General features: G+C 41.0%; 1 protein-coding gene and 1 long non-coding RNA gene across 3 annotated transcripts in view; one reads left to right on the top strand and one right to left on the bottom strand.

The window, feature by feature from the left end:
* Window positions 1–3239: 3239 nt before the first annotated feature.
* LOC133953238 (uncharacterized) lies at window positions 3240–6891 on the bottom strand. The gene is made up of 3 exons (XR_009920677.1): window positions 6549–6891; window positions 6273–6347; window positions 3240–5979 (listed from the first exon to the last, which is right to left on the bottom strand). It is a non-coding gene; the product is annotated as an uncharacterized LOC133953238 (long non-coding RNA).
* A 10469-nt stretch (window positions 6892–17360) lies between these two features.
* Window positions 17361–19399, top strand: part of LOC133954155 (glycine receptor subunit beta-like) — a 32091-nt gene continuing 30052 nt past the window's right edge. Inside the window, exon 1 of one of the 2 annotated variants that reach the window (XR_009920755.1) lies at window positions 17361–17759. The gene's annotated coding sequence lies outside the window, so the exon portion shown is untranslated. The remainder of the gene's footprint in view (window positions 17760–19399) is intronic. The other variant, XM_062388467.1, reaches the window with a different exon arrangement.

A 19399-nucleotide genomic window follows, 5' to 3' on the forward strand; every position in this document is an offset into this window, starting at 1 on the left:
CTCTTCTTCAAGCTCACTGTCACAATCTGAATCTACAGAAACATGATCTTCATATTCTGAAAACTCTTCCCCTTCATTATCTACCAAGGATGTTCTCTCTTCAAAAATCATTTCTAAGGCCCTCTGAGCAGAGAACCTTTTTGCCATCTTCAAGGATTGTGATAAGGAGCCCGATTGTCAAAGCTATTTATTTGTTGTATCCCGGCCCCAATTTGCATATCGGGGCGGGATTTCCTGCAAGATCCTCTGTCTTGCATGAAACATCTATATTTTATATACAACAAGGGCGGGATACAACAAGCCTTAGAAATTATTTTTGAAGAGAGAAAATCTTTGGAAGTCAATGAAGGGAAGAGTAGAGAATAAGAAGATCATGCTTCTGTCAAAGAGTCTGACAGTGAGTTTGAAGAAGAGGATGAGATTGACCATCAGCCAGCTACGTAAAAAGTTAATCTGCAGCCAGTCCCAAATCCAGGCCAGGCCATTAGCAGCCAACATATGGATGTCAAAAAATTATGAAATTGAATGGTCTTTTTGCCCTTCAGCCACCCCGCATGGCTACCAATGTAATAAGGATGCAACCAGGGCAGACACGGATAGCAGTGACTCGTGCAGGACATCAAGCCTTATTACGAGCTTTTCATTACGAAAATCATTCTGGATTGCACTAATTTGGAGGGACAGCGTGTTTTCGTAAAAAGCTGGAATGAGATGGACGAACCCCATTTATTTCCATACTTTGAGGTTCTTATCCTTGCCGGAGTTTTCAAGTCCAAAGGGGAATCAACAGAATCCCTGTGAGATGCAGGAACTGGCAGAGAACTTTAACGTAAAATGTGCAGGAATGTGGGAGCAGAGGTGCTTGAAATGTACAATTTAACACTTTACGTAGTCCTGGGTCCAGTGGACCCGAACACCTCATATGTAATGTAAATGTGTAGGGGGGGTGTACAGTCACTGAAAATATGTTATTTTATATGTTCATCACAGAAAATGAGCCAAGGCCAATGAGTCAGGTTGAAAAAAATATTTATCGCATCATTTTTCTTTTAGCAAACATTGAAAACGGGTTCCACAGACCCGAACACCATACAAGGGTTAAGCCTTTAGCTTCTTAAAACTGGCTATACAGTAAATGGCAAGATTCAGTTGTACATGCTAAGCAAAAAAGTTTCATTCATCACTCACACAACAGTACTTCAACCCACACATAAACCTTTAAGCAAACTTTAGCAAAGCCCTCTTCTTAGCCCACTCTTATTAGTGTCCAAGTTTCTTATGGATTTGCTTTCAAACAAATGCTCAAACAGCGTGTGTGTGTGCGTCTTCGACTGTGTGAAAGTGCATGATTTCGACTCATCTGCACGATCGTTCCAAGCACCGTAGCCACCACGTCGAGATTAGCTCGCTAGTCTTGAGACGTCTTGCTGCTCCGCCCACTTGCATCGACGAACAGTCCGAGTTTTCACTATGACTCCCTCCCAAGCACAGTCAAACAGCAAATGGTTTCCTCCACGGGTCTTTAATAAAGTCTTGTACTCCACATCAGACCCGTGGAGGAAACCATTTGCTGTTTGACTGTGCTTGGGAGGAAGTCATAGTGAAAACTCGTTGGCTGCATGTTCTGAAAATGAATCCTCTTATCTTCTCTTACTTAACAAACTGTTAGACAGGTGTGTAACTCCATCTGGCTGCTTCTCTGTGTCTCTTCTTCGTGTTACTTCTCAGAGTTTCTTCTAGATGGTTCTTCTCAAAACATGCAGCTCAGCGGAGGCTTCAAAATGAAAGTCTTATTTCTAATTACAGCAATGATATATACAAATACAAAATAAACATTAGATACCTTTATAACATATTACATTAATATAGAGGCAACAGTTACAGTATGTATTCCCAGTGGCTTGTATGAGGACATCTCTCAGTGGCAGTAAAAGTACCAGAATGATTTCCCTCAGTATTGCAACATGTGATTTCCTGGACCGGGCCTTTGGGGCAGAAAGGCGCAGTTGTTTAGTCAGGCAGCCTGATTATGTAATATAGAGGAATATGAACTGAGATAACTGCACACATGATTCCTTAAATCTTCTCTGTGAGCAAATGCAGTCAATCAGCTGTGTTTCATGTGATGCTCCTTCAAGCATTAATAAATAGTGGTCTGTGTTTGTTCGTCATAGTGATTTGTTTGTTGTCCAAACTGAAAGTTTCGTTGCGTCATCATGTGGATAATTTAGAGTAGTGTGTTGTGAAAAGGTCACATGTTCATAAGCAGGTTTGTCAATTTTAATTTCACACAGCAGCACTTTATAGTCAGCTAAAAACATAGTCCATGAATGATACTTATGTTTTGACGCTTCTGTACTGGTTGATTTGAATTAACATTGCTAATTCTGACTTATTTTGTCTACTGATAGAAAGTAATTAGAACAGTCACTAGAGGTTTTAAGTCGATTAAGATAAACCTAGCATGTGTGATGTTGAGTCCTTTCTCCTGCTGTGTCGGGATAGATAAAAATGTAACCTACTCTAGAGCAGTGGTTCTCAAATGGGGATACTAGTACCCCTGGGGGTTTGTGAAAAATTTAAAATTAGCATCCATTCAAAAATCCTTTAAAAATGGTTATTTAATAGATATTCAATAAAATATAAGTGTTTGATATATAACAGACACTGATGGCACAGCCAGTGGCGGAGCCAGGGAATTTCCATTGGGGTGGCCAGGATGGGGCCAGTGATAATTTTTGGGTGGCAAGCATGTGTCTCACCAGGCGATGCAGAGCTATTTAAGACACATATAGGAAACATCTCAACATTATTCGTAATTCAGGTGAAAAAAAAGAATACACTTATTCTGTATTCATACTAACTGGGGAGAGCGTGGCCTAGGGGATAGAGCGGGTGCTCTGCAACAAGAAGGTTGCCGGTTCGAATCCCACTCTATCCCATCTGCATGCCTAAGTGTCCATGGCAAGATACTGAACCCCTAGATGGCCCCTCATAAAATGATGAGTGTTCTTAAAATGTAAGTCGCTTTGGATAAAAGCGTCAGCTAAATGACATGTAATGTAATATAATACTTGGTTTTAAACTGTGTTGATTTACCGATTGCTATTTGTGTTTTTTTTTGTATTGTACGACTGAGTCGAACAATGGTTGTAGAGATATGCAATGACAGTAAGGTACTCTATTTTATAGTAGAGATGTCCTCAATTTATGGCGACAAGCCAAGTCAATTCTCTCAGTGTATCATCAGGAATACAAAACAAGGATGCAAAATTAGAAGTGCAATGTTTTTTTAATCAAGTCTGATCACAATATGGATTTATCTTTAAATAACAAAAAGTATAAAATACTGAGCTAATGTATAGAAATATGAAAATAAATAAAATAACATCCTGAATACAATTTGCTGAATTACAACAAATGTAAATATGACAAGCATTAACAGCCTGTTTAAATAAGCAGTGTCAATTTTTCTTCAATTCGATCCATAAACATCTATCAAACACATAATAACAAACATCATATTCACAATGGGTATTAGGCGGAGTCTGCAAGAATGATTCAAGTTTGAGCCACATTTACACATATCAGACAGAGAATCCAAACAGTGACATCTCATGAAAACTGAACACTTCAATGACTGTCCTTAAAGATCTAAAGATTAGCCTCCTGTATATAACAGAGGCATTGAACACTTTGATACTTTCCTTTGTGTTATAAAAAATAGTGCCTCTTAAAAAAACAATTGCCTCGAAGCCCTTGGGGATTATTTACATCGAATCTTCCAATGCAGAACTTCTAACTGCATTATTGAAACTATTTACATCATCACTTCATCATATCATTGTTTACACACTCATTTCAGACGTATTCTGCGGTTATTGTGATTAGCAGCAAATCGATTAACAAATTCATCCAAGTCCAGGGACTTTGCTCGTCTGGACTCCACACTTAAAATACCCAGACTGCTCAGTCGATCATCATCCATAGTGGATCTCAAGTGTGTCTTTATTAACTTGAGTGTGGAAAAGCTGCGTTCACAGGAGGCAGTACTGACTGGTATGGCAATAGCAATTTTGCATAACCTGAAGAGCTCATGGAATACCTCTTTAAAGGGTTCAACGAATTTAGTGAGTTCTACTAGGCTAGAGGCCTTCTTTATGCCAGATTTGACTTTTCTCTCTGGGATTCTTTTCATTTGGTGTAACTCGTGTTTGAGGTCATCTGTGTTACATTCATAAATAGAAGCAAATGCAAATAGAGCTTGCTCTTGGCAAAATGTATTACTTGACGGATTTAAGGCTTGGATTCCCAACATTATTTCACAATTTGGTTTAGCAAATCGTCTGTTTAGCTCACTGAGCATGTTATCCAGCACAGGGTAAAATATGCTGGTACGGAAAGTGTCCATACTCTGCTCTGAACGCTCACCCGTTGAGGACATGACAGCATGTCCATCTAGCCACCGGCTCTGTTTTGTCTTTCTTTATGAAGTAGGTTCCACCTCTACATCACATTTTTCAGCAGTATTTAAGATTTCTCTCCAGAGTCCTTCAAAGTAGGATTCATCCCTGTAAGCTTGAACATTTTGCACAAGGGCTTGAACTAGATCCACAGCTGAACACAAATCAAGAGAGGGAGACTGTAGCATGTCAGAGAGACACCTTGCATCACAAGTCCAATGAACTGCAGGTCAAATTGAGCGAGCAGGCCTCGTGCATCAATGCTTCTATCGCCACTGTTTTCTGAAGCCACTTCTACAAGGAGACGCATGATGGCAGGTAGTCTATCAAGAACAGTGTGGCAAGCTATATGCCGGCAAGCTCACCTTGTTTCACTCAATCGCTGAAGTTCTCTGGGTGCTCCAGGATACATTTCTTTCTGTATGTTCAGCCACTTGTTGTGAATGTACGAGCCAGACACAAATACATAGAGTCTCTGCAACAATGCGAAAAAACATTCAGCTTGTGGTACTGCCTTAACTGTGTCCACAAGATTAAGACAATGGGCATTACAATGTACATAAAAGGCCTGTTTTGCCACCTCTTTAATACGAGCCTGAACGCCTGAGTGCTTGCCACTCATGACAGAAGCCCCATCATATGATTGCCCGATCAGGTTACTTTTGTATTCTAAGCCACATCTCTCAAGTACCTGTATTATTTTATGCGTCAGGCCTGCAGCATCTAGGCGGTCTGCAGATTCAAAGTGCAAAAAGCTCTCTTTTACGGCTCCTGCATAATAATATCTTAACACTAAAGAGATCTGCTCCTTTTTTTTAAGGTCTTTAGTTTCATCTGCCATAAGGGAAAAGACTTCACTCTCCTTGACTTCGTTTATGATGGAAGCGCGTACCATTTCAGCTAATGTATCCAAAATTTCATTTTGAATTTGGTGGCTCGTGTATTTTGCATTGCGAGGCCCTGTCATTTTCTTTTTAACAACTGGGTCATGTTTAGCAATCATGTCCAATATAGCCAAGAAGTTTCCCCTGTTGTCTGCATCTACTGTCTCCTTGTGTCCCCTCTGTGAAATATTCTGGGTTGCAGTTAACAGTAGGACTTCTGCTAAACTTTTTATGTAGGCACGATTTTCCTCCTATCTGCTTATGATGTTCTTTACTTAAACTACTCATTAACAAGGCATCAGCTTTATCTGCTCTCTCATATTCTTTCCAAGCAATCATTGCATTTGTGTGACCCTCTCCCTTTGCATGTCCACAAAACCCTCCATCTCTGAATGTTGCCTTTTTCCAGTTTTTAAAACCCAAGGCTGACGTAAACACTGACTCTGTGTGTGGGAGGCCAAAATGCCTGCATGCATAACAGTATGCTGAGTCTTGTGACAGTGAATATTCAAGCCATGTGTGGATAGAGTACCACGATGCCTGAAAGTGTCTGCGCCTGTCGCCCTGGAGTGTCCTCGGATAGAGTTTCAGACGTGGCTGGACTGGACTATAAGTTCTTGATTTGGAAATGTCTGTTTAAAAATGGAAAAAAAGGCATATTCAATTATTAAATTACAGCAGAGATTAATAATCAAGATAAACTCATACATTGGAGTGTACTATCCCATGTTACATCTAATGGATTATCTGAACACTATAATCTTCTTAAAAACGTTATAGATTTGAGGCCATTCATCCAACTCTACTCAAGTTGAGGTGAGTGGTATGACTCATACCTGTTTATGAATTATCAGGCCACTGTATCAGATTGGGCAAAACTGAAGTGGAATTAAAGTGTCCAGTATGTGTGAAAGAGTGAGTATACCTGGAGGTCCACTTGGGCCGCCACTCGTTGTTGGAGGCTCCTCTCTCTCGCTGTCTGAATCTTCTCTGTGGGAATCTAAATATATATATTAAAAACATTAATAGGTGTTTAAAGTATTTTCCACAAGGTGTAATGATCCACTATCCAATTTCACAGATACAAAAGATTAAAATTCATTTTCTACAGCATTAAACATATTCAATATAAACTTGTGGACAATATCGATGGAAAAGTTAGCAGAAGAGTACAACATACAATGTAAGATTGACAATTTACCTGGGGATCCACTGGGGCCACTCCTCAGGGAGGACTCTTCTGTCCTGCTCTCAATCAATCTTTCAGAAACATCTAAAATAATTACAATAAGGTGTACAGGTAATTTTCCTAAAGGTTTTATAATGCATGCTATATAGTGTTTAACAAACACACTATAAGCTAAAGCAGTGGTTCTCAACCTTTTTTCAGTGACGTACCCCCTTTGAAGAAAAAATTCTGCCGAGTACCCCCTGACCAGCGCAAAGCATTTTTGGTTGAAAGAAAGATGTAATGTGATTTATTAATCCTTGTAACTAGACACATTCAAATTTAAAACTCCATCAATTTCCATAACATTGCTCATTTGTAGTGGTCTCTCTTGAACTATTTGGAAATAAAAAGATGTAAAATAACTAAAGACTTTTATTATTATCTCAATATAAATAACGATTTGTGCACATCAAAAATAATTATCAACTTAAAGTGACCTCTTTTGGGATCATAATAAAGATATGTTCTCAAACTGAACTCATGAACTTAATTATAGCTAAACACTTCTTCCCAAAAAATGTATCATTAACTTAGTTTTAAATAAAAGATTATATTTTTTTTTATATTTATCATCTTAAAATATCTTCTTTAAGGATCGAAAAGATTACTGACAGGTAGCTTGTTTCCGCTTGCTTCTGGGAGGCTTTTTGCATCGTGTCTTGAGATGACCTGAATTCAGAAAGTTTCCTCTTAAAAAACTCAGGTGGCTTAGCAACATGACTTTCATGTTTTGTCTGGAGATACCGCTGAAGATGTGGTGGCTTAATGCCACTGTTGGCTAATCTCTCCCCACAGAAAAAAACAAAAAGTGTAAATAACCCAATCTATGTTAATGTTAATATTGGTGAAGTGTCTATCTGTTATTTTATTGTGAAATATTTGTTCGCTTTAAGTTCATACAATTTCATTTCCGCTTTTGTATTACAGGCTTTTATTTTGAAAGGGTACCGGTAGAGACGCGGACTTCTTGTTATGAATCATTAACTTCACAACGGAAAACTTTTACGTATTAGCGCCCCTTCGAAAAGGCACAAGCTCTCACGGTGTTGTTTAGGGAAGGCTCTCTGCTCTGGTTTCGCCTTCTTTGGCGCTTGTCCCTCCGTGTTTCAGCAGTATTGCTGCTGCACTTCAACTCGACTCCATTGTTGAAGTTTTCAAGGCAGGTGATGACAGGCGATGACAGGTGGCGTGTGCCAGGTTGGGTCAAACCATCGGTATGGGGGAGATTCTGTTTTTTTAGGATAATTAAATTGAAAAGCCTACTGAATATAAAATTTAGTTCATAAACTTACACTTATATTAAATTGAATATTTGTTAAGTAACAATTTTTCAAGGGTTTTTGAATGGATGCTTATTTTAAATATAAAAAAAATTAATCCCAAGTACCCCCTGGAGTAACTTCAAGTACCCCCAGGGGTACGCGTACCCCCATTTGAGAATCACTGAGCTAAAGTATAATATTAGTGAAAGTGTCTCTGGGTAGCAAATACAAATATGCCATACTTTAATGTAATGAAAAAACTAACTGATATGTTTTACAATGCACTTTCAACCTGACCTGTATATGAATAGACACACTTTAAGCCAATTGTAAATAAGATAACCTCATACCAAGCTGTACTATATGTGAGTCTCTATACTGTATACCTGGAGGTCCATTTAAGTTGCTGCTCTCTGGGGGCTCCTCATCCTCGCTCTCTGCCTGTTTTTTCTCCATCTCATCCACATTCTTTGCCTTAGCTGTCTTCTTTCCACTTGCCCTGAAGAAGGACGCTATGTCTGCCTTCTTCCTCTTCATTATTTTTCCCTCTTTAATGACACCTATCCAAAATGCATACTGTATATACCTGACACAATCATAACACGTTCTTGCAACAATAGCAGTTAACAGCAAATAACTAGATCGAAAGTCGATCCGAAGTTGCAAAAACAAACGTGTGTAGAGACAAGAGAGAGATTATATTAAAACACTGTACACAATCTCGCAACGTAGTTATCAAATACAGCATAGCATATAGCAATTTTAACAGTTTACTATGTTCTCCTTCGATCTAGCTTGCTTCTTAACTTCGCAAAATAGATAGTCATGGGTGGGATAGTCACAGTTATTAGAAGACAAAAACAACATCCATTATGATATCATACCTTTCTGTTTTGGGTTTCTTCACTTAGCCGCAGGTGCCGGTCGAAGCGTCAGGTGGTAACAGGCATTCTCAGGCCATGCTTGAGCCGTTTAATTCAAATACAGGATGTGTGCGCGCTGCGCGTGGCTAAAGGGTCCGACAGTGTACTAGCAGTGCGAGAAAGGTTCCTCATTTTTCCACAGCCGTCAAAACTTTTAACCGCTCTGATGTGGTGCTTGGGGTGGCCAATGGGGTGGCCGAGATTCTACGGGGGGTGGCCGTGGCCACCCCCGGCCACCCCCTGGCTCCGCCATTGGGCAAAGTGCTGTGTATTACATCTTTTTTTAACCAAAAATACTTTGCGCTGGTTAGAGGGTACTTGGTTGAAAAAATATTTCACATGGGGTACATCACTGAAAAAAGGTTGAGAACCACTGCTCTAGAGAGCTGGCAGTGCAAGATGGGTATAATTAATTACACTACTCAATACCATTTTTATTTTAAAACTTAAATGTTAACACATGTAACACTGGTACAGCAGCACACTGATGAATTTCCAACTGTCATAACCCAGCTCAGGGCCAGGACAAAAGAGTTAGTGGAATCAAAATGAATTATGGTGGCCTCACAAAATGTGTAATTTTTTTAAACACGGAATTAAGGCCAATGTATGCTTCTCCGTTTTGACGGACACGGACAGATAAGACCGCCTTCTCCGCCGTGGAACGGCCTCTCCGGGCCTCCTCGGAGAGCTTTTCATGCAGCTCTGATTTTTCTAACTACACGTCGGCATGGCGGAGACCCACGGATAGCCCTTGGCTGGGATTGGTCCGCTAACGCCAGTATTTCGGGACGACATCATTTCCGGATCTCAAACTTCCTGTTTCATTCCCTAAATCACAATAAACCTATATCACAACTACGACTCTATGATTAATGTGACAAGTGTGTTAAGCCAGTGGAGTTGTCCGGCTGACGGTGGCTGGTTAGAGCACGTACGGCATGTGTGTACGGTCACATACGGTTATAACGAACTTTGATAACGGGGCTAGCGGGCTAGCCACCATGTTAACTGCGGTGGGAACAGCGCAAAAACCTGCTGACTTTAATCCCACGGCTCTCATGACACTGTTTCTCAAACACCGTCAGGTAGAAGCAAACACTTGGTAGTAGTTAGTATCAGGTGTTTGTGCTGACTGTGTGTGGAAGCTGGGGGGGAAAACAGCTGCCTCCGTGTAGCTTCAAGCTGTTGCAGCTGTTGAATTAGCAACGCAGTTTGGAAACAAGACCGGGGAACCGCTGCGCTAAGACAAGATAACATAAGCATTTTGACCCTCTGGGTCAGTGTTAATTTTGGCAGCTATTTTTGATTCAGTCCTAGTCTTAGTCTTTTGACGAAAATGCAAATTAGTTTTAGTCACATTTAGTCATTTTTATCCTTCTTAGTTTTAGTCTAGTTTTCGTCGACGAAAACTAATTCCATTTTAGTCTAGTTTTAGTCACATTTAATAGCCACATTAAACTCCTTTTCTAAAAAACATATTGCTGCAGCCTGATAGCTTAAAAATATATAGTTAGTTTTAAATGTGAAAACAAAAAGTGAGAGCAGGTCAGACTCGAGGCGAACACAGAAACTGCAGCTCGGTACAAACCAACTGCAGCTTCTGCTCTGATCAAGAAGCTGCAGCTCTGATCTCTGAGCAGCTGAGACCAGAGAAACTGTGTTTTCACTGTTTCCATAGTTAAGAAGCAGTCGGTCACTGAGAGGCTGCTCCACGAGAACGCGCTCTGCTTTCACTGTGTCTCTCTGAGCGATTGCGCGGGGCGGGGGGGCGGAGCTACGGACCGGTGCGCCATCTGGGAGCGCACAGGCACACACACACACACACACACACAGACACACACACAGACTCAATCGCCCACTTTATTTCAGCAAAAACTGTCACGTCATCAACAGCCTTTTTCTGTTGCCATCGTTCACTGTGTGTGAGGAGCCGAGGGAACGTAAATAAACCAGCGTGGACTTCTTCTATATACCACATGAGGTAGGCTTCTCTAAGCTCGACTTCCGTTGTGCCAACTACTGTTCTGGCGGTGAATTGTTTAAGAACAAAAAGGCTCGTAGAACTATAAATCAAAAAGTGTCCATCTGTCCATCCGCAACAGACTCGGAGAAGCATACAGAGGCCTTTAGGAATGTCCATAGGGAATTCCATTACATGTTCCTCCTGAGCCATAGCCAGTAGCTAGCTTTTTCTGCCGCAGACAAAGCCCAGACGATCATGTCCTTTTCCAGCCAGCCTCGAGGGACTCTGCTGCAAGTTCAGAGTACTTAAGGTGTTTCCTTTCATAGGCTGCTATCATGCCCTCTTCCCAAGGGAAGGTCAGCTTGATGATTAAGATGCATTTCTCCATTGCATACCACATGACAATGTCTGGCTGGAGAATAGTTTCTACATTCAATGGCCTCAAAACAAGGTAATTTCCCCCCTGATTTAAGCCCAACAGTCCACCAGAAGGGGCTATTATAGTAGACAATAGCATTTAGGACGGTCATGGAGTAAATTAGCTCGTATGGGTTGAATTTTTCTTTAACCAATCCCGCCATTAGATGGGGGATGTAGATCATTAATGAATCTTAATTTTTGGATAAACTATCCCTTTAATAAAACATTTGTATTTATGTCAGAGTAGCCTGTTTGTGGGTGTGTTCCTTTACATGTCAATGAACCACTGCTGATTTGTGTGAAACACTATTGGGCGCTGTTTGCACCCCTGTCTGTTTATAAAACGTAAAAAATGGATTTTCGCCAAACTTGATAGGAATATTATTCCACCTTTGGAGCTGATTAGGTAGGGAGGATGACACAGGTTAGTGTGACACTGATTTCTACCTGATAGAAAACTGGATGCCTGTCACGTTACATTTTATATTACATGTCATCAAGCTGATGCTTTTATCCAAAGAGATCAGTAAATTCAACATCTATAGGGGGCCGTTCTTTGAGGGGCATCTTGCCGATGATGCTTCAGCCAAGTTATGGAGGGCTTTGAAGGGTAAGTAGTTGGATAATGATTCCAAATTGAGAGAGAATGTTACCAAGGGGGAGGATGTATATAATGAATATTAATGGTCCCAACAACAAATCCGGGGGCATGCCATTTGTGACTGGTGTTGCTGCAGACCACACATTGTACCCTGTGCAAAATGTTTATGATGTCAACCAGAATATTGCAGAGTCATTGGTCCTAATACCAAACAGGTATTGCAAGAGTATTGAGTGGGAGGATGTGAGTTGTGAGAAGGCCCTTATCTGGTAGCAGAAAGCTCTGTTTCAGGACTAGAGGATACAATCCCTTTGCAGAGTGCATATACCTGAGTGTGTTTAGGAGACCCCGGTGGCATCATTCATTGCCAAAGACGCAAACCACCACTTGATGTTGGCAACCACCAACAGATAAGAGAAATATCGACAGTTGTGCATCTCAGCGTTGTGTTTTGGCCTTTTAATTGCGATAAAATTACCAATTACCAGAACTGGAGATGTCTCACAGGTTGTTCCAAGAATGCTTTGCCTTCAACCCTCCCATACATTAATTGCACCCTGCTTTACTTGAGAGATGGCCTTTTAACACCTCATGCTTGTATTAGCACAGCTCCTCAACCACAAGCAGAATGGACTGCACTCTCCAAGGCCAAGGGAGACCAGGACATATTTTTATGAACCGACCTCTGTCTCCAGTCTGTCAACCTTGGAGAGTGGGATTTCATAAATGGTCAAGGGCCACACAGAGGGAGGAGACTGATGGCGAAACTATGGTGAATGCTAGCCATCCACACCTACCCAGCTGGATTTTAAAATTCTATATCTAATCGGCCACTGGTTTTCCAAACAAGACAAGCCTGGACCAGCACTAACCAAAGCATTATCAAAGGATTTAGGCCTACTCTTAAACGTACAGATGGTGTCTTGCCTCCCGAACTGAAAGTGGGAGATGATTCCACAGGAGTGGAGCTTGATAGCTTAAAGCTCTGGCTCTTACCCTACTTTTAGAGACTTTCGGGACAACAAGTAAGCCTGAATTCTGGGAGCGCAGTGATCTAGAGCAGTGGTTCTCAACCTTTTTTCAGTGACGTACCCCCTTTGAAGAAAAAATTCTGCCGAGTACCCCCTGACCAGCGCAAAGCATTTTTGGTTGAAAGAAAGATGTAATGTGATTTATTAATCCTTGTAACTAGACACATTCAAATTTAAAACTCCATCAATTTCCATAACATTGCTCTTGAACATCTCTCTTGAACTATTTGGAAATAAAAAGATGTAAAAATAACTAAAGACTTTTATTATTATCTCAATATAAATAAAGATTTGTGCACATCAAAATAATTATCAACTTAAAGTGACCTCTTTTGGGATCATAATAAAGATATGTTCTCAAACTGAACTCATGAACTTAATTATAGCTAAACACTTCTTCCCAAAAAATTAATCATTTACTTAGTTTTAAATAAAAGATTCGCTCATCTATATATCTATATTTATCATCTTAAAATATCTTCTTTAAGGATCGAAAAGATTACTGACAGGTAGCTTGTTTCCGCTTGCTTCTGGGAGGCTTTTTGCATCGTGTCTTGAGATGACCTGAATTCAGAAAGTTTCCTCTTAAAAAACTCAGGTGGCTTAGCAACATGACTTTCATGTTTTGTCTGGAGATACCGCTGAAGATGTGGTGGCTTAATGCCACTGTTGGCTAATCTCTCCCCACAGAAAAAACATAAAGTGTAAATAACCCAATCTATGTTAATGTTAATATTGGTGAAGTGTCTTTCTGTTATTTTATTGTGAAATATTTGTTCGCTTTAAGTTCATACAATTTCATTTCCGCTTTTGTATTACAGGCTTTTATTTTGAAAGGGTACCGGTAGAGACGCGGACTTCTTGTTATGAATCATTAACTTCACAACGGAAAACTTTTAGGTATTAGCGCCCCTTCGAAAAGGCACAAGCTCTCACGGTGTTGTTTAGGGAAGGCTCTCCGCTCTGGTTTCGACTTCTTTTGTACTTGTCCCTCCGTGTTTCAGCAGCATTGCTGCTGCACTTCAACTCGACTCCAATGTTGAAGTTTTCAAGGCAGGTGATGACAGGCGATGACAGGTGGCGTGTGCCAGGTTGGGTCAAACCATCGGTATGGGGGAGATTCTGTTTTTTTAGGATAATTAAATTGAAAAGCCTACTGAATATAAAATTTAGTTCATAAACTTACACTTATATTATATTGAATATTTGTTAAGTAACAATTTTTCAAGGGTTTTTGAATGGATGCTAATTTTAAATATAAAAAAAAATAATCCCAAGTACCCCCTGGAGTACCTTCGAGTACCCCCAGGGGTACGCGTACCCCCATTTGAGAATCACTGATCTAGAGGATTGAAATGGTACTATCAGCTCTTTAAGGTAAAATGGTGCCAAAGTATTAAGGGCCTTGAAGTTGAGGAGGATAATTTTTTTTATTCTATTCTAGATTTAACCGGAAGCCAGTGTAGCGAAGGTAATACTGGAGAAATGTGCTGTCTTTTCCTGGTTCTTGTCAGAACACGTGCGGCAGCATTTTGGACAAGCTGCAGAGTCTTTAACGACTTACTAGTGGAGCCTAATAATAAGGAATTACAATAATCAAGTCTGGATGTAAAAAAGGGGTGGACTTCTGCATCTTTTTGAGAAAGGACATTTTTTAGATGTTAAGATGTTTTCACTGAGACTTAGCTCGACTCCGTATTACCGGACTCCACCATTGTTCCCGAGAGGCTCTCCATTTTAAGCAGAAACTCAAATGTGACAGAGTAGTGAATCGGATCATTCAGCGGGGGTGCAACCATTCAGACTTGGGTCTACATGACTGCCTCTGCAATAGAGTGGTTTGTGTTTCAGGACAATAACATAAACACATAAAGGGACTCGGCCATTAGCTAAATCATTGAATGCATTGACTGTATGGGGAATTCCAAAGTGGAGTCTCTCTACCAGGGCTCCAACTCTAGGAACATTTGGGCTGGACTAAAAACCATCACAGACTAGCTGTGCTGAGTTGATGTGTATCTCCCATATGAACTGAACACCTACTATGCATACTTTGAGACCACAAACCCCTTTTGTACCTCTCCAGATGGAGAGAGAAGCGCTGCCCCCCTGTAATATCTAGGGCAAATATGTGGAGTTCACTTAAACAAATTAACACACACAAGGCATCTTGCTCTCACGGTGAGTGCAGATTGGCTGGCAGATGTGGTCACAGTCATTTTGAACTTGTCACTGCTCCAGTCTGTACTCCCCACATGCTTCAAGGAGACCATCATTGTCCCTGTTCCCAAGAAACCCCAATAAAACCCAGTAGAACTCACCTCCACCATCATGAAGTCCTTTGATGGTTAGTCAAATCCTTCATCACCTCCTGCCTCCCTCCCTCCCTCCCTCTCTCCCTGACTCATTGGACCAGCTTCAGTTTGCCTACTGGCCAAATAGGTTATCTGCAGATGCAATCTCCCTCATCTTACAGAGGGACGCGTGTGAGAATGCTGTTCATTGACCACAGTTCAGGGTTTAACACCATTTTGCCCTTGAAGCTCGTACCCAAGCTCATAGACCTTGGGCTCAACTGTCCCCTCTGTTATTGGATCCTGAACTTCCTGACGAGCAGACACCAGGCTGTGCCGATAGGCAGCACCACATCAACCATTCTGACTCTCAACACCGGCGCCCCAAAGGGCTGCATGCTCAGTCCCCTCCTGTACCCCCTGTTCATGCATGACGTCGTGGCCACCCACAGCTCAAACACCATCATCAAACTTGCTGATGACACAACCATCATAGGCCTGATTACCAGCGACGATGAGATGGAGAGATGAGAGAGAGGAGGTCAGAGCCCTGACATCTTGGGGCCAGGACAACATGATAACATAATAACATTTCTGACAAATTGAAGTCTGCATTTCGCAAACGACACAGTACAGAAACTGCTCTCCTTAAAATTATTAATGATTTATTGATGTCTACCAATGTTGTTGGTTGTAACGTATTACTCGTCCTTGACTGTGCTGCATTTGACACCATTGATCATAAAATTCTCATCAATAGACTCACGCAGTGCATCAGCATATCTGGAACTGCCCTTAGATGGTTCAAGTCTTATCTCTCAGACAAATTTCCAAATATTTCTGAATCTTATCCTTGGCTCTACTATTGTGCGGAGTCCCACAACATTCGAATCATGATACCATCGTATTTTCGCTGGACGTGCTCTCATTAGGAAACATGATCAGCAATTTTAAGAGGATATCATATCATTTATATGCCGATGACATCTAATTCTACTTGTCATTAAATCCTGCTACTAACATTCTAAAACGGTGGCTGTGGGGTAAAGTGCGACAAATGCTGCGACAACCATGAAGCACAAGTTAAGTTTAATCTTAAACATATTTTAGTGTTATATTGAATTATATTTGTTTTATTTTTAATTTCATAAACATTGTAGAAAAGCCATCATGCCAAGAAACTATACACCAGGAAGACAACCTGGGGCCAACTACCCCTCGCAGAGATGGAGAGTGCAGCTGCTGAGGTCATGCAAGGAAAGAAGTCCTTAAGAAAAGCTGGAAGGGATAGAAATATTGATAAGACAACCCTCAAAATATTCATAAAGAAAAAGGAGAAAGGGAAAGTCAAATCAGTAGCCTAGGGTGCAATAAGTGAGGTAAAGAGAATATTCAAAGATGAGATGGAGGAGGAGCTTGCCAAACACTTGAAACAACTAGCTGACCAGTTCAATGGCTTTGCTCCAGTTAAGTGCCGCGAACTGGCATTTGAATACGCAGAGAAAAACAATATCCCTGTCCCTGCCAATTGGACAAAGAAACAATGTGCAGGTAAGCTAGGGTGTGCAAGAGATCACATGAATCATAATAATCATAAATGTGCTTAATTGACCAATCCCCATGATTCTGTTACTAGTCCGATATAAGTTTTGGAATGTGTGGTTGTCAATCATTCATATAACCGAACAGTGTATGGAATATTGATGGTCGGCTATTGTGGTTTTTATTCAACTGTAGAATTGTTTAATACAGGGTACAATTTGGTGACTTTTCATTGAGAATTTGAATTTGAGAAATTTTATTTATTTTTTTCTTTTATTCTGTGTTAGCAGTTTCTCTAAATGAATTATTCTGTAAAATGCAGTGTAATGATGTGGACATTTCAGCACTTGTGTTAAAGGAGACATATTATGCCCATTTTACCACAGTTGATATGGTTCTTGGGGCCTTAATGAAATGTCTGTAACATATTTTGGCCAAAATACCACAAGGATCATTTAAAACAGCACATTTTTACCCTGTCTAAAACAGCCCTCCTCAGATTGACCTGTTTTGAGTGCCCCGCCCTCGCTCACCCTCCCTCCTTCATGAGATATAAGCACCCAGATTTTTAGCCATCCATTACGTCTGTAGAAATATGCGAGCCCGGCTCCCCGGCTAGCTTTAGCTTGCGAGCTAACCGGGCTGGTGGAGCCCGGCTAGCGTTAGCTCGCTCGTCCAAGGCCATGTAGTGAGACTCCCTACATGGGTATGGTGTGACTATGACGTTTTTTCGGTCGTAATCCCATTCGACGCACTCTAACGTATTGTTTCTGATATGGGGAACCACAACAAATCGCGGGAGTTTGTTTTTTTCCAGAGTTTTTGGGACGGTAGACATGCCAGATACTCAAATTAACGTGTAGAAGCACTACAAAACTGGAATTTTCACAATATGTCCCCTTTAAGAGTGTCTGAGTCAATAACAGTACTGTGCGACTCCCCCCAAGGCAGGCAGAGAGAAACTCAGAATAGGATCCAAGAGCACTGCAGATAAAGGAGCACAGACAGGACAGCTCAGCAGAGAGAGAAAGAGAGAGAGGGGGAGAAGGGACATACAGTCAGACTCTAGCCAGGACAGCATCTTAGTGGCTACCCACTGGATACTCGCAATGCACCAGGACTGAGAATCCAACCAACCAGAGGTAGGAATTCAAAAAATGCATTGTCTCTTTATGTTTGATAAATTGTGTGTGTGTTTGCGTGTGTAAAAAGAGTCAGTAAATCATGTTAATTGCAGAATGGAAATCAGTGTTCTCGGGCTTAGGTTTTAAATGTGTCCTGTCCTTGTAAGTATGTGTTTAAGAGAAGCTGTTTTATACCTGTGTACGGAATATATAATGAGTTCTTAGAGTTTTCCCTCTATCCGATAGAGAGCGATATCTGTGTGTGAGTGTGTGTGTGTGTGTGATTGTGAGAGACCACAATAGCTCCAGCGAGCCGTGTCATTGTGTCCTGACGGTGTGGTCTAACGCCGCAGTATCCACCCCCCAGCTCCCCCCATCACTGAGCCCCTTTCCATCCCCCTTTCCCTGTAGTTTATCTCACTGTTGTTCCGCTCAAATGAAATAACACTCTCACTAATTGGGCTTATAGAGTATATAGTCTATATTTATATAGCGCTTTTCTAGTCTTGATGACACATACGTACATATAGAGGTGTATATTTCCTAATGTCATATATAATAAAGAATATAACAATTCAAATATATTTTTTTCTGTTCAAATTTGAAGACATCGACCACAGGACCTGGCTGTGAAGGTCCTTCAGAGGATGAAAAAGAAAGATTGAAGCTGCTCCTTTGTAAATAAAAATGGTATAACCTCGCATTACAATGCTACGGTTTAAATCATAGCATAGAAACCTCAACTTCCAGGATCTTTTCAAAAAGTATGATAATCCAATTTAAAGCACTTCCATTCATTGTTTAAAACATCTGCAGGGAGAGAGGGGTTTTGGTTTAGCTTGTGTATTAAATCCTGTACCTGTAATGCATTATCCTTCTATGTTTTTCGCCGATGACAGCATAAAATTATCATTAAAACGTTGGTGGAAATTCAGGCTTTAATTGGATATTGCGGATGGGTGAATGAATTTGAAGGGCGAGGATGAAGATTGACGAAGAGGTCTCTGTTATGCTGGTCTGAGGGGATGGGCTGTGGCCTTGGCAGATGGAGACTCTTTGCGGTGGTTCTGTCTCAGGCACATTTCCACCCAAGCTGATGTCGGACCCCAAAAGAGTCCGAGGGACAGGTGGTGTGTGGCGAGAAATGCTTTCAAGTGGAGCTTTTCGAAAATTGTGGGACTGGTATGAGGTGCGTTTCCGATTCTGAGGCCAGAAGTCTGAATATTTTTAATGAGTACAGAGAAAGTGAATCAACGATTTTATAGTAATAGTAATAGTGATGTGGGCTGCCCTGAGGATGAACTGATGTTCTGCGCAGGAATTTCATAATAAGTATGACTTCCTAAACCATTAATACTGGTGAATGGCAGCTATTACTATGGGTTATAAAGGGCAAATGAAGGACAGCTGGACTCTGAATCAAGAGACGTAAACTCTAGGGGACAAGCAGGGGCCAACAATCTTCTTCTGCAATAGCTGCCGAAACCTGGCGAAGGACCTGCATCTATGAAATGTTGGATATCCTCGGGGTGAGTGATGAAGTCATTGTAGAAGAATGGAATTCCGATCCAAGAGGACAGAAAATAATGACACAGGTTCATTTCCATTTTGCATGTTTTGTCGGGGTCGACTCTATCATGGAGATAGGGGACGGCTGC

Source organism: Platichthys flesus, chromosome 5 (assembly GCF_949316205.1).
Source record: "Platichthys flesus chromosome 5, fPlaFle2.1, whole genome shotgun sequence".
In the NCBI taxonomy this organism is placed as follows: domain Eukaryota; kingdom Metazoa; phylum Chordata; class Actinopteri; order Pleuronectiformes; family Pleuronectidae; genus Platichthys; species Platichthys flesus.